The sequence below is a fragment of the Cinclus cinclus genome, chromosome 5, assembly GCF_963662255.1.
Source record: "Cinclus cinclus chromosome 5, bCinCin1.1, whole genome shotgun sequence".
In the NCBI taxonomy this organism is placed as follows: domain Eukaryota; kingdom Metazoa; phylum Chordata; class Aves; order Passeriformes; family Cinclidae; genus Cinclus; species Cinclus cinclus.
In genome coordinates, this window is record NC_085050.1 from 24,316,400 (window position 1) to 24,333,074 (window position 16,675).

At 34.9% G+C, this 16,675-nt stretch overlaps 1 protein-coding gene across 1 annotated transcript in view; it reads right to left on the reverse strand.

The window, feature by feature from the left end:
* KCTD8 (potassium channel tetramerization domain containing 8) overlaps positions 1 to 16,675 on the reverse strand; it is a 91,994-nt gene that overhangs the window by 27,640 nt on the left and 47,679 nt on the right. The window lies entirely within an intron of this gene.

Genomic DNA, 16,675 nt, shown 5'->3' on the forward strand with positions numbered 1-16,675 from the left:
AGGAAAGGAAAGGAAAGGAAAGGAAAGGAAAGGAAAGGAAAGGAAAGGAAAGGAAAGGAAAGGAAAGGAAAGGAAAGGAAAGGAAAGGAAAGGAAAGGAAAGGAAAGGAAAGGAAAGGAAAGGAAAGGAAAGGAAAGGAAAGGAAAGGAAAGGAAAGGAAAGGAAAGGAAAGGAAAGGAAAGGAAAGGAAAGAAGGAAGGAAAAGTTTTAAGTGCTTTAGAGAATAAAGGTCTTAAATACCAGTGTGTGAAGGTTGAAACATATAGTCCTAGATATTAGTGTTGAAAATATGCTTCTGTAGAGGCTCCAGAAACACAGTTTTAGACATAATAAAACTATAGTAAGAACATTGCTTACATTTTTTCGATAGAACAAGATTGATTATACGCGTAGTTTATACTTAACCTGGCGTGCTAGGAAACTAGAATTCTAATAGGTTAAGAAGAAAAGGTTTGAGTTTGTGTTTTTAGCTTGTTGGGTAATGTGTGTATAAGAATCTGTGCACTGGGGAGAGATTTGCTTTTGCTCTTGTTCTTGCTCTCTTGTTTTTCTTCTCTCCTCACTGCCATCACCATCGCCCAAAGAAGACAGGAGCTGCCACAGCAACACTGGCCCTGCCAGGACCTCAACAGGGGCAGCTTCTACTTCTAATTGAGACTTGCTATTTAGGACTTTTTGCCAGAAACTTTTAGCATGGACTTTAAGGCTTGTGACTCTTTGCCTTTCGAGACTGATGTGCCTTTACAATAGACAACTTTATAGCAACTGTTAGCTGCTCAGCTTTTTAAAGAAAACTACCACAATCCGACAGACTGTGAAACAATGCTTAACAAGGAAGTGTGAAGATGAAGTCACTAAGAGTTTTTATTCCAATTCTTTCTCTTTCATTAGTTTTGCAGTTTGGTTTAATTAATTTCAAACTAAATGACTGAAAGCATATTATACTGTTTTTACCCATGTTGCCAAAATTCTGTATCACTGTGGCAAGAAATTTTAGATTCTCTGAACTAAGCAGTAAAGGTACAGGGGGGCACTACTTTTCTTATATAGAATGGGAATAATTTAAAAGTATCGCGCTCATAACTTCCAAAAATTTATAATAACTCATTATTACATTTTGTCTATCAAGAGTTTTGCACAGGATCCTTCTACAGAGAACCACGAGAAGAAACAGAAATGACTCAAGGAAGAGATACCCAGATAACACCTGAATCACACCACCACAGCTGATGCTTCCTGATCACCTTCTGGGTTAGAACGTGACTTACTGAAATTCTCTTTAGAAAGAGCTTGGTTGTGAGAGGAGGTGGGTGCACACCGCCCCTGTGTCCAGCCTGATCTCCTGAATCACATAGTGAGGATTACTGCCTCGGTGTGGCCTTGCTACAGGCTCACAGTGAAAACCACTGGCATACAGTGGCTTCCAGTCAGCATCAGGGCCACCTTTGGCAGACAGCAGGTGCACAGACACAGAGCCTTTGCATTTCCAGTGCAGAAGGTGCACACAGAGCTGGCATTAGTGCAAGAGCTTGGACAGGGGAAAGAAATGAGAGCTTTACTGGCCACTTTTTCATGGAGATTCACAACACAGTTGGCCACCAAAACAGCAGCTTCTCACCATTTGTTGAGCTGCGGAAAATTCATCAAATTTACAATTAATGTATATTACTTTTGGGGAGATCAGGGAGAAGCAGGTTATCTTACTCCATTTCTAGTAAAGAACAAGGGAAAAGGTAGAAGATATAGGAGCATTTTAATACATTTTTGTACCTACAGTTTTGTACGTCAAGACCTTTACAACTTCATATATAGGGTCAGAGTTACTGTGTCTACTTCAAAGTTTTCTGTACTTCCATTAGCATACGCCCCATCATCTGTGTTTTCCCTACATTTTCCTTCAGATAAAAAATTAAAATACCTTGATACTTCTAATTACTAATAGTTATAAAGAAAAAAAACTTCTTTCAAATTGTAATTTCTATTAAAATATTAAACCATTTGTAACAGCCATGCCTGATAAATACAAAGATGAGGAAGATTATGTATTTTCCTACCCCTACATTTCTGTTTCATCAGAAATTTGTTCTTCAGAAAAGAATTCAAAGTATCCCTGGTTAGGTATCTTTTTTTTTGCTATCACACCATTTGTCACTGCATCACAGCCTATACGGCATTACTGGTACAATGAAAAGTTATTTATTTACCAACATAGGAACATGGAAAATAAACATCTATTTAGAAAATGGAAAATAAGTAACTTTGAATTCAGTGCCTATTGGAAATATTTTGAATGTTACACATAGCAGTTAATTTTTTTATTCATTGACTGTTCATCCAGATAATATGAGTAAGTTCTAATGAAGCTAAATTTAACTCCTATAAATGTTCAGAAGGAAAGTGCGTTTCCCTTGGGATGCATATTCATTCATTTTTTCTATCTAACCAGTATCAGCATCCAGACAAATTCCATGATGAGAAATTGATACTAACCATGCATGGCAAAAAGTTGGTGATTTGTGACTGAATACTGATTCGAGTTTTGTAGATATGGGACATCAATTTGCCAGTAGCAGTTCTTATATAAGAAGCTAAGGAATCTGAAGGTTAGTACTTTCTGAAGTTCAGAAGATTTTAAAGCTTAAAATTTTGGGTTTTTTTTAATTGTAGGGTACAAGAAACCTGAAGGAGGTTTTTTTAGGCTGGATGACATGAATCAGGCTGATTTCAAAGTTCTGTATACAAGGTTGTAAGTACTTAAAGATCACAGCTGCCTGACTCAAAACATTGCCAAGGCCACATGAGAAACTTGCCAAAAGATAAACTGCAACAGCAGGAACTTGAGATAAGCAGAGATAGGAGAAATTTTCATCAGGAAAGCACTAACTCCAGGTCTAGCAGATGTGAGATCTGGTTAGCACATCCTGGTTAATGTATGGAGGCAAAAAAATCCCATTGTAGTGAACTGTGGGAAAGAAAGCAACAGTCTTTGCTTAAAAAACTGCTAAGTGGAAGAAGTAAGAAATCACAATTCCTCACAGCACAAACCACGAGAAAATATTTAATAATAGCTACAACTAAATCACCTCTAAGGGGCTGATAATCTGTCTGATAATAGAAATTTATAGAATAAATCCTAGTGATCTTAAATTACTGAATTTTACAGTGAATACTATCTATGAAAAAATAATCTAGTGTCTAGTAATAATAATAATTTGGTCTCCTCCTCAGGAATTTTACAGTTACTACGGTTATATTCTGGATGCTGAAAATAGCAAAATAATAAAACTTAATTGGTCTGAAAGGCAAAAATGTTAAGTCCTTTATTATAACAGCTGAAGTCAGTAGCATGAAAAGCATCAACATATCCTAAAGGCATATTCAGCATAAAATTATTTCACTGTTATATTGAACAAAGCAATTTAAAAATATTTTCAAATGATCTTATTTATACACACTTATCTATTTCATTCCTGCCACAATACTGTGCCAGTAATCAGCAGTGGCAAGCATTTGTTTTCTGTTTCCATTTAGATGCAGAAGTATTTTCTGCCTATTTGATGAGATTGTGTGAAATACAGTCTTGTCCTCACCTGACAACCATATCATCCCAACAGAGAAGCTTTATTATCCTCTGAAGAAAAAGAAATATGCTTGTCCATATGCTTTTCCTTGATAGCACAAGGACACAATAGGATTTATTAACGAAGAGTCAGAGAACATCAGTCACCTTCTAGACCACAGCTGTGATGGGGAAATTAAGCTCAATGATCTTAGGCTTTTTGGAGTCACCAAAATGCTTTATTCCATTTCTCCCCACTATTCTACCAGTTGCCAGAGTTCACTTGCAGCAAGTAAGCTGTCAGGAAATAAGAACGTGGGAAAATGGGAGAACAAGTACTGAATCTCTTCTTGAAGACTGGCTGCAAGTGAGAGTAAAATATACTTTGCCTTCTTCAAAATCAGGCTATTAATGCAGTACCTAAAAGAGAGTTCGACTTTTCTGCACATAGCTTCAAATTCTAAATTCCCTGAGCTTTGAATCCCATGAGCTCCAGAAATTGGAACAATCTCTTCAGAACAGAACACATTTATTTAGTTGCATTTGCAAATATACATTCATGTGAAAAAAAAAAAAAAAACAAAAACAACAAAAGGAAAAAAAACCAAAACAAAACAAAAACAAAAAAGAAAAACAAAACAAAACAAAACAAAAAAAAAAAACCAAACAAAAAAACACCTTTCCTACCTGATTTAACCTAATACCAAAAGTGACCTGCAGACTTTGCAGTCAGGCTGACTCAAGCGACTTTGCCTAACATACAGGTGATGCTAAACACTGCAAGGTTATGGGAAAGGCACCATTAGAGATCAACACCTAAGTCAGTGGTGACTGCACAGTGGAGTAGAAGCACAGTTTAGCTTAGTTAACTTAAAGCTAACGAGCTCCCATTCCACTAGAAATTTAATTACATGTAGAGCTGAGACCAGTCTCACACCAAGGTGTTCCTTAAACAATGTTGTGAAGCTCACAGCTACAAACCCTGTCTTGCAGCCAGGGCAAGCAACAACAAATACTGAAAAAGAAATTAATCTTATTCCTGAAAGTAGGCACTGAAGGTGCTAAGTTTACTAGAGAAAAGAAGAGAGCTACAAATCTTGCAGCATCATCTCAACATCTTCAGTTTAAGAGGCAGGGAAAAAAAAAGTATCTTGAATTTTCTCCTGCTCTTCTTTCTGGTGTGGAAGAGACAACCATTGACTCCAGAGTGCTGACAAATGAAGTAGTTAGGTTGAAATCTCTGAAAATACACTTCCTGAAGTGAATTCCAGACAGAAGCAAAAGAGCTGTCAGAGAGATTTAACTCACAAGAAGCAGTATTTGATAGGATGGTACATGTAGTTTTATGCTCTTATTAAAACTGATCTACACTTTAGGGATGAAAATTGATCAACAAAGAATATTTAAATTATCATAAGTAAATAAAAACCATAAAAGAGCTATAATTCACTTTCACTAATGCTTTAGGCTGTCTTTCATTTGAGAATTCATTCAGGAAGAATAGCTATTTGTCCACTCCACCCCAGTACTAATGAAATGGATTCTTACTATTCAAGCAGTAAGGAAGCATCCTCTCAGATCAGGCAGTACAATCAACTGTATTTAAAAAAAATATAAAAATCAAATTTAAAAAATCATTAACTCCAGTTTGTATGGGCACGTTTTGAAGAGTGAATGAAAAACTGATTATTTTTTTCTAAATAACATTCTAAATAAGGAAATTATCATGTATAATTTATTGCCCAAATGATCAAGTACTGACAGCTCTGAAACAGTGTTTCCAGGGTCTCTCTTAAGTTCATTTTCCTGATACCCACTGTACCTCAACCCCAAACACAGAACAATCTTTCAGATCACCAACACATTTTCTCTCCTAAGTCAGAGTCTTCATAAATGCCTCCTGCTGCCACATTCCCTTATGGAATACATTCAATACATACTCAAATTATATTTTAAAAATTGAACCAATTGAACCAATTGACCCAATATTCACATAATCAAACAGTTATGTCATTTTACCAGCTCAAGAAATTTATTTTCCTTGTTTCTATAAATTATTATCATTATTATCTTTAAAGAAGATATAGAAAAAGTAATTAAGTGGCAAACTTCACAAAGTTGTGCCATTTTTTATTTATAATTAAAAGCCCTGATGGCTATAGTTACCGTAATCATAACAGTCAATTAATAACAGCCCTTTTATCTCTCACCAAATAATAATATGGCAATTTTTTAGCAACTTCATTCTAAGGAGGAAGATTAACAACAGAGTACATGATTTTCTTAGAACTGGTGGATCTGTGAATTCTGCCTGAAAAGGATTTTTACTGCAAGTGGAATGAGAAATATTTCACATCCTCTGCTGTAACATGAGAGGAACAGCATTTTGAAGAAACAATATAAACACACAAGGAAATAATTTCCTTAAAAGAACAAAATATCAAACAAAAGTCTCAAACCATTAAGATAAAACAGGCAGAAAGTGACACTTAGACAGGATTATATTTGTAATTCTTGAATGGATGATTCTGGAGTTCACAGACACGCACAAAGACACACACAGAGACACAAATACACACAACAGACACAAACACACACAGACACACACAAACACACACAGACACACACAAACACACACAGACACACACACAGACACTTTATTTCACTAAAGTCTTAGTATTTTTCTCCTAATTTTTTTATAAGAAGATTCACCCACGAATAAAAAGTAACACTTTCAGAAAAATTCTATCTTTATCTACTAGAACTAGAAGACAAATAAATTTTAAAATCCTAATTACAGGAGCAAAGATACTAGTCGAGATGCCAAATCAAACCCAAAAAAGCAATAGAAGCAGATGGCCTGAAATAAGAATTCTTTCATGCAATGAAAAATTTCTTAATCCTTAAAATGGAAAAACCCCCAGGGTTTCTAGAAGTTTTTTGCCTAGAGTTATATTTTTAATGTGTTAACTACTTCTGATGCTTTTTCTTTATGCAGTGTTCAGTGTAGACTGTAATGCATTTTCAAGTATTTGTAGGCTAAAGTGGGAGCCTATTTAACACATTTTCTCTGCAATATGAGGTTTAACACTACTTCATTTTATTAAAAATAGCCTGATAGCCTTTGTTAAAACTGCATTTCCTTTTCTGTAAGATATGCCATACAACTTCTTTTTAGCCTCTTCCATTTGGTGATATCATATTAAAATTGCAAAATATTTCACAAAGAAAAAGCAAGATGCATTCTTGAAAATTTGGGATTTTCCCTAAGAAATGTTCACAGTAGATGGAGGCAAAAAATAGAAGGGGACCACTGTTTTCTGTGTCCAACCTGGGACAAGCTCGGGAAAGTTAATTGATCCTAAACACAATGGAATAGAACTGTGTAATATTATCTTTAAAACTATACATTGCTGAAAAATCATGGCCTAAAGATTTTCAAGGTTTTCCATCCTTAACATATGGCTCTGGATTCTCAAAAATTTCCAAGGAAGTTTTAGGTGAATTCAAGCTCGTATCAGGATCTGAAGTTTATGACAGCAAAATCCTCATAAATAAACCCCAATTTACAAGTCCTGTTATATTAACTAAATAAAGTGAATTGTAATTACAACAGCTCTATCAAGTACTTGCATCTCTTGAAACAAATGGCTGTGGCGAGCCAAATATGAATGAAATGAAACAATACCATTTCAGAAAATGAGAGGGTTTCAATGCCTAAAAAACCTCAGCTGATCCTATGACCTGTGTCTCTGCAGGACTGAATCCAGCATGCCTAGAAAAACTCATTTAACTCCTACCACAATCAATTGGCAGAGTTCTTTATTTTATTCGATATTATTTCCTTAAACATATGTACATAAACAAATAATTCCTTATAATTGTATACAATCACCACAGCTCTAAAGAAAATAGATTTCAATATTGGACTCAGAATCTGACTTCTTTGGCCTTATTTTGTAAGGAACAATCCAGACAGTGTAACCTTGCTGTTGGCAGCACTAGGGATGAAGATGATTTTAATTCCAGTTAAAGTCTTGCTTGCACTTTGATCACTTGAAACAAGGTCAAACTTATTTTACCTGAAGATGTACCCTGTAAAACTCAGAAAAGTGCTACAAAGAAGCAATGGAATCATTCATAATTTATATGACAGCATGTTTTATACAAAGAACTGTCAAGGAATATGATAAGGTTATGAAGTAAATTGAATAGAATTCAAGGAATCAATTGCAGGTGGTAGAGCTAAATGAGAGGAGTAAAATCATAGTTAAAAGAAAGGGCACTGGAAATGAAAGTAGTTGAAGACAGATGTAAAATCACTTTAGTGATTACCTATTTCTAGTATTTTACAAATAAAAAATAATTGCCTATTAGGAGGAAATAGATATTGACAGCATAATAAAAAGGAGAATGGAAGGACAGAAACTTGAAGAATGAAAACACTCCGTAAAGAAGATGGGGTAGCCTGCAAACATGCTTCAGTTTTAAGTTGAGATGCTTTTAGTGATTGAAGTTTTCTTACTAATGAAAATATTTAGGGCCTCTTACCACAGGTCACAAGGTCTTGCGTAAATGTCAGCAAAAATGTTGTATAAAGATATCATGCAAGTGAAAATGGAGTAGCTTAAATTCTGATTTTCCCACTAATTTCTTCAGGATTTTTTGTGAAATACCGAGCAATATTGTCTCAGGTGTTTAATTTGATTTTTAAATGTTAAATAAATGAAATTATTTTTCCTGTCTCCAATGCATGCACATACATACAGCAGTCTCATAAAACATTAAAACAGCAGAATAAAGAATGTATTGTTGCCCAATTATTTATCTAAAAAATAAAGCTTTATGCTCTAATTACCAGCAAGCTCCATATGAGATTAAACTAAAGGAGGGGAAATGCGAAGACCCACTGAAATGAAGCCATGAAACCTCCCAGGTTTCTATTGGTATCCACATCCCTGAAATATTCTTTTTGCTGGAAGTATCTCATTAAGATGAATGGATCAGTTCACAAGTTTTTGGAGACTTTCTGAACAGGCACTGAGACATAAAAGGGAGAAATAACAGCATTTACTTTCTGCACCATTTAATAGATATTTACTGCCGTGGCAATCAGGTGCTTTACATTTGAAAAAATGACACAGAGAAGCACTGAAGTTTTTCAGATTTTTCACTTTTCCTGCACAACAAGTTTTCCACACTTGAAACACATACACACATTTTTTGTTTTGTTCTTTTTCTCCTAATTAACTAACTTAATGTTTCAAATTCTTGGCAGTTAAAAGCTTCTATTAATATTACCTCAAATATATCTCTCAAATATAGCTTCATGACAGATAAGTGATAACATACCTTCAGTGTGTATAGGTTTCTTTGAAAGCGTGTTAATGCAGCCCTCTTCCTTTTCTTAGTACACCTGTACTTAATGTACCTTTTCCAGCTGCTCTGAAAGTTGTTAGCTTGTCTTCAGAGTTCATACTGACTGAAATAAGAGTAACCCTTAAAGCAGCAGGATAAGCCTGCTATTAGATTAGCTTAACAGAAATTTCAGCCTTTTAATCAAAGAAATGGGAGCAGGTAGAAAGACATGGTGGTACCTGAAGATCTGGTATACCTCTAATTAGGCCAAAGTAATTTCCCAGGGAGCTGAGTAAAGGCTTAGACTATTTCATGTCTATCTCCTGTTCAGAATTTGCTGAGACAGTACACTTCATCCACCACATGGTGTGGGTTCTAGCCAAGCTCCTTTCCTTTGAACCAAACTACCTCTTGAGAAAGGTGAAGATTTCCTTGCTGCCCAAGACAAGTAAGATTTCCTGATTAAAAAAAAAAAAAAGACATTCCACAAAACAGAGTCACTACTCCGTCTCCTCCTCATGGATTCCTTCTTTGCCTTCCTTCAAGGAAATAGGAAAGTCAGACATGGTGTTATGCCTTCACTGCTAGCTGGTGGAGAGAATTTTAGCAATACCTGCCATCTTGTCCAACACCTGTAAAGGAGAAGAGGTTGATTAACCCCACAGCTAGTTGATGGGTAGGTTTCCATGTGATGGAACAAAACTCTTGCCAATAGAGACAGATAATGTAATAACATGATTTATAATCCTGTAGCAACACGTTGGGAGATTCGGGCTGGACGCAGGGACAAACTTTCACACCGCACACGCTGCTCAGAGAAGCTGTGAAACCCTTTCCTTTGCAGTTTTCAAGAGTTAAACAAAGCTGGCTGACCTCCTGTGAGGTCGGTGACTGTCCTGCTTCAGGCAGCAGGTTGAACTCAATGACCCTGGGAGGTTCCCACCAACCAATCCCTACAACACTCAGTGAGCACTGTACACTTAAAAAAGCCAAGCTGAATGCCTTGAGGCAACAAAATGAACTGAATCTGTAGAAGTGTCAGAGGTACCGAGGTATTTGAACCTGCTTCTTATCTCTGGGACCTTTGGGATTATGAATTTATCTCTAACTAGGTCCTTTAAGCATGTCCTGATATTCTTCAAAGAGTCAAAATGGTCTATTAACTTTGCTAACATAATAAAGCTTTACCTTTAAGGAATCTGTAGTTTCCTTAGTGACTTTTTGAACATGAGATCAATATTCCTTTCTCACATCTTTAAAATCATTGCCAATGCCAAAGTGTGTTACAATGCAAAAAAGTACCAGAGAAGTATTACTATCATGAATTGGAATTTCTCATATCCATATTTTACCAATAATTTGATATGATGCAGCAGCCAAAACCTCAGCTGATAATACCACCATTTGCTGGCATATCTGTCACTATTTTAAATTTGCATAAAGGCAATTATTTAAACAACTATATAAATAAGTTCTTTGAAAGGTCAGCTGAAATTTATCTATACTATTGGACATAAAAGCTTTTCAGCATTTTTAGTCTTGCCCTGGAGAACCAAGTCTTCAACACCATAAGATTTTGTGAACACACTGCAAACAAAATATGGAAAATGCAGAAAACATACTTTATATTTTACAATTATTTTAGCAAGTATTTAAAAGACTGATTTTCCTTGAAACATTTTCAGCTGTTAGTAATTTTTAAATTATCTGCAGTAGCTAATATGTTGTGAAGTTAAATGCTTCCTAAAATTCCATTTCGTAAAGAACAACAATCCACAAGATCACTTCTCTTATGCTAGTATTTTTCTTCACTAATTTATATTTTGCTTTGGAAATATACAGTTACTTTTTTTTCTTAAAAAATAGTGAAGTTCAAAAATATTTTTAGCTTATTCTTTTGAATAATTATTTTTTAAACTGAGCTTTAGTGAAAAACTGTTTATGCAAACAATTTTCCAACTAAATTTATCGAAAATACAACTTGCTATTATGAAAAAATGTTGTTCCCAAGGCTTACATTCCAACAGTTTCAAAAATACAAATTTATCTTACATAGACATAAATTAAAAGAAAAAGAATTAAGAAATACTTTTAAATTATGTTTTACATAGAACTTTTTTAACAAATGGGATTTTTTTCTCATCTCCAAAATCTGACACAGTATTTCTAATACCCAAGTATCATTTTTATATTAAAATACAGATTACATGAAGATTGCTCATCAGATGCATTCATTTTTTTTAATCACCACTTCTAATGTGTCAGTCTTTTCTGTTAAAGAACTGAAATAAAAATCGAAACTATGCACATTAAGCCAGTTGGGTTAAGCCCCCTTTGCCTGATTAACTGTGAGAGAAATTGGCATGTCTTAAGCAGCTGAAAAAACCATTCAATTTTAATGACACAAAGCCATATATGTATGGGCATTCATTCTGTAATTTAAAAAAAGTGACAGTAACATTGTAAAGCCAAATGACACTGTTTACTAAAAAGATGGTTTTGGTCATTCACAAACAAAGGAAGCAAAGTTGGTATTATCTTTTCTTCCTGTCTTTTAAAAATTCTAGTGAAAAGAACAGTTCATATGGAGCCATTTAACTTTTCTTATGTTGATGTCAGCTTTGCAGTTATACTTGGCATAACAGCTTTGATTAAACATTTTATATAATTGTAAGCTTCCTGAGGGGACTCAGAATGGAACTATCAGGTGCTTGAGTTACATTCCAGATGGCAAGAGATTTGCTCAGCTTCACACTCCTCTTCCCACTGATGATACTAAACCACAGTGGAATTCATTTGCAAGTAATTCCAGGAACCATCAGGCTGAATTTCAATGAATTTTAAAAAATCAGCAACTCTGCTCTTAAAACAAAGCAGATGATTTGCAGTGTATCTTTCATAAACAATTCCAAGGCTTTCCCTTGAGTAATTTTTAAACCTGTGTCTGCTAGGGTTAGGTTCCAAAAGTGGGCTGTTGCACTAAGGTTACGTGTGAACTGAAATGGCTTTCCAGAGTTCATCCTTTCCCACTCCTGATGTGATGTGTAGCTAAATGGATACTTAAGTTAACAACCTCTAGAAGCAGACAGATTTGGTAAGAGCATGTTGAGAAGTCAGCCTATAATCAGATTAATTTGTGCTACCACCACAAGTGGCCACTCTCTGGACAAACTTCATTAACCACAGCAGGTTAGCTTGTGCAAGCAGTTAGGAGGGATCCAATCTCACCTGCAGATATAGCAGTGCCAAGGTACACATTCAGGATGTTCAGGAACACACCTGAGGACACTGCTGTTCTACATTCTAGAAAGGATCAGATGTGAAGGGCTTGGAGGACAATCACAATGACCATTCTCAGAAATCCCTAATAAGCCTGCATTTGCTGATTCCTGTTTCCAGTGAGCTGTCAACCATTCATACTTGTTTCTCACCTGCAAATAGAATGTTTTAAAGTGTGCTTATCCATGCATAATGATCGAGCTGGACTGGCTTCAGGAGTTCTATCCCATTAAAATGGACACCTAGAATGGGACTTGAGCACAGTAGAAGTGTTTCCACTCAAAACTTCACCTAAAAATTCTCCCTGGCTACTGAATACTCTTAAGGTCACTCTTCTGAGTTCAGACCCAAGACCAAAGCATGACTTTCTTGCCATGCGCAAAACTGAACTAGACTGAACTAAATACCAGTCACAATAAATAAATTCTGAATTGGACTTTGTTTCATTTTAGCATCCTAGAAGACTTTATCTGCTGGGTTTTGGGCTCAACATCCAGCAGCAGACTGGCTTTCTGCTTCCCAGTCTCAGTAACACATAGCTGTGACAGCTTGAGGAAGCCTGAGGAAGAACAAGCAGCATGGGGAGATGAGCTACTGCTTTTGTATTTTATCAAAAGACCAGAGCAAGAATGATGTGATTGTCCTTTTAGAATGCATTGAAAGAGTGGTTATAGTCAGAGGAGAGGAGTTTGAAAAGACTTTTTTTCTAACCTGGAACCAGTTTTGTTCTGTGTGGGAAACAAAATAGTAATGCAGAATGAGAACTGAGCTAATGCTAAGAAGTACAAGGAGTTACTGGCTAAAATAAAGGCTCATCAGAGAGTAAGTGCAGATTCACTCAAAGTTAGTGCAACAGACAGCAGCAGAAGTGATAACTGCAGTGAAATTAATGCCTAATTTGTTGATCCCAATTCCTTTTTTTCACTCTGTATTATCCACTTTTTACTGCTAACTGCTAACAAGGAAAGGTAGAAGAGCAAATACACAAAACTGTATAACTTGATTCCCATCAAAGGCTACAGAGGAAACGGAAGATTTTAGAAAATGGGCTTTGCTATTCTGCAGTAAATCATAGTGTTTTGATGAATGTTCATTTGACAACTGTCTGTCAGAATTCATCATCCTCTAAAAAACAATCAAGTAATTATATTCTGGATAGTAATTTGAAAAATTAACATCAGTAATCTATTGCTGGACTGTCTTAGGAATGTAAGGTATGATTAAGTAACTCTTGGATGTCAGGTTATTTCAGGACACAGTCATTTCAAAGCCCACTTCATTCTGAATAAGCAGAATATAGGAACATTGCACCAGAGCATCTTAACGTAAAAACAATATGAATATGAACAAATTAATTTTGTGGAATGGCCTCTGCTTTCTTATTAATATAGTTTGCAGATATCACCTTTGATTGATGGAATGTAAAAGTAAAAGAAGTATTCCACTATAAGGGATTCTTTGAATCAAAAAATTAAAAGTAATGTGAAACAGAATAAATATAAGAATGAGCTGCAACTCTTTAAGGCTTCTGAAATCTCAAAAATAAATTTAAAGGGAAGGTCAATAAATTATTTAATCAATTTGCATATGAATAACAGTTCAATGAAAAGTAAATCTATCAAATGAGTCAGATGTCATGCCTGAAGTATATTACAGATGTATCAACATAAATGAGAATTAAAAAGAACATTACTTCATCTCAAATATAAAAGAAAAGTATTAAAAGACTTAAACAGCAATATATAGGTTTAAACATTTTTTTCATTAAAATAATGCTCAGGAAATAACATTGTAATAATAGGAAAAGTCTTATAAGTTAATTTAAAAATTAATATAGAGCCAAAAGATGTAATTCAATTACATTTTAAGTTTGAACTCTATTTTGAAATTACCATGACAGGCATTTAGAAGTATTTGTTTACACTAGTGGTATTTTTGGTGTAGTTATATTTAAACATTAGTTCTGCAATTTTGATAAATCAGTTTGTTGGAGGGTTTTTTTAAATATTAAAATATCAGTCCTGAGTTTGAATAGAGTGAAGGCTTCAGGACATGAGCTTCAATTATAAACCACTGTTCTGACTGTACTATTGATTTAAAAATAAAAATGGAAAAAAAATTCAAGTCATAGCACAGTTTTATGGGACAGGAAGCAACCCAACAGCAGAGCTACAGAAATCACAATTTTATACCAGTTCAGAGACTGGAACTTGTAGAAAATTCAGAATCTGTTCAAGGAACTACTTGAATTTAAGTAACAAAGGATTATATCTACTGTAGCTCTTACAGAAATCTTTGTTCAAGAGAAGAGTCAAAAATAGACAGTATGACATTAGTCAGGAAGGAAATCTTCAGAAACATGATCATACATCACGTGTGCAAGAGATGATTTTGCTTACAATTCACTTGATTTAAATCTACTCATTTCCTTCTCTATTCTCTACTTAGAAACTTCTTTACAAGACAAGTACTTTCAAAGGAATCTCTGAAATCATTCTCTTTCCATAAATAAAACTGCCAATAAATATCTCATACCTGCTAGAAATTTATGTGTAATTATGTAACATCCCAAATTTTGGAAAGTTGGATTTCAAAGTCATAATGTCTGAGATTACTTGGATGTTCATGGACTTTTATTCTGTCAATGATATAATAGGAAAAAAAAGCTATCATTACTCTGTTTACACAAAATATTATTCTTAATTCTTAATCGAGTAAAAGTAATCATAGAGACAAAAAAATAACTTCAAGCTATAGTAAATCTTCACATAAGGCTATTTTTGGAACCTGTGAATTATAAAGCTATTCATGTTTTGTCCTTGCCAAGACTTGTCACAAACACCTAGGAAAGAGCTCACCTCAGAGCAATCTTTATATTTTTATGAATTTATGTTTTCTCAGTCCTTCTAAAATTCTGTAAAATAACGAAATTTCCCTATTCTTCTGGAGTGGATTAACAAATAGGTATTTGGAGGGGTTTGGGATCATGTGAAATGCCAGGAAGTTTGGATGACAGGATAAAATTATTTGCAGCTGTAGTGATGCTACCATACTGATATCTACTTTAGAAACAGCTTTGTCATGCTGTTTACAGTACTTATTTAAATAATGAATACCCAAAACTCCAATAATTTTTAAAACCTTAGCCACCTATTGGGTGGCTAAAATTCTAAATTTTTTAATCTAGCAAGGTCTCCTGTTTTCAGTTTTACAAACTTCTCCCTACTTCTGAAGCAGAAAACATGATTATCTATGGAGAGATAACATGGAAAGCCCCATCAAGAAATTATTTATCACTTGAATAATTTTACATATAGGTAAAAAAGATTCCTCCTTTTTGAACAGCTGTGAGCCAGTTCCTCTTTTTATAAGAATCTGAGGCCAAGACTGCCTGACTAGTCATTACAAGTAATCAGAAAATTTGTGGGCAAAGATGCATTGATGATGACACTACCTCAATGCTCCTAGATTTTTCTTTTCTGTTAGTGCAGACTTTTACTGCTTTTAGATGTTTCAGGAGACACATGTGAATATTTAAAATAAAAATGTGGCAGCTTAGAAATTTGCATTACATATATGTTTCAAAAAACAGTTATGGGTCAGATGGTGCCTAACTGTATAGAGCTGCAGAAGGGAATAAATCCTCTCAGCTCCTCTTGTGCACCCACCTGGGAAGAACAGCAGCTCCAGCACAGAATAATAACACACTTGTTCTTCCCACATTTTTGCCCCAAGAAAAGTTTCTGGACTGCTTGAAAAATACTTGGGAAGGGAGAAGGAAGTGAATTTACTGGTCTCTTTCAGCAGATGTTCCTTAAGGTGCATATTATCTACACACTGTGCCTTTCTGAGGTCACTGAAAGGACATGGAATTTTCCGAAGGAATCTAAAGAAAAAAAAAAAAAAAAGGAAGTAAACTGGCACACTTGGTTAGTTAAAATACTGTTACAAGGAACAGTCAAGTGTAAATATGCCTGACCTTCCCCTTTAGCTTGTTCCTCTGTAAAGGAATCAGAAAGAAAAGCAAATTTCTGGGTACACTAAGGGAAATTTGGAAGATGAAGAAAGAGGCAATTTCTTGGTTTCTGGCTAACTGAAATAAGGGGGAAGTCATTGCTTCTAAATATTAGCATAGGATTTACCCTCAAGGCAAATAAGACAGCTCAGATCAACAAAAAACCCTCCCACAGCAACCAGTAAAAACAGGTTTGGCATTTTTAGGCCAGAGGTTCTGGGACTGCCTGCACAAAAGATTCATCAAAAATTTACTGAAGCTGATAATAGGGTAGCTTTTTCTGCATACAGGACTAGAGTGAAACCCCACAAATATTCAAATCTTTCTAAGAAAAGCAACAACGTATATTTGTTTCTGAACGGACTCTTGTATCTGTATCATCTTCAGATGTCAAAAGTAATTTGATTGTATGAATTTTTACAATGAATAGAAAGACTTAAAAGAAAAGGAAAAAATGCAGTGAA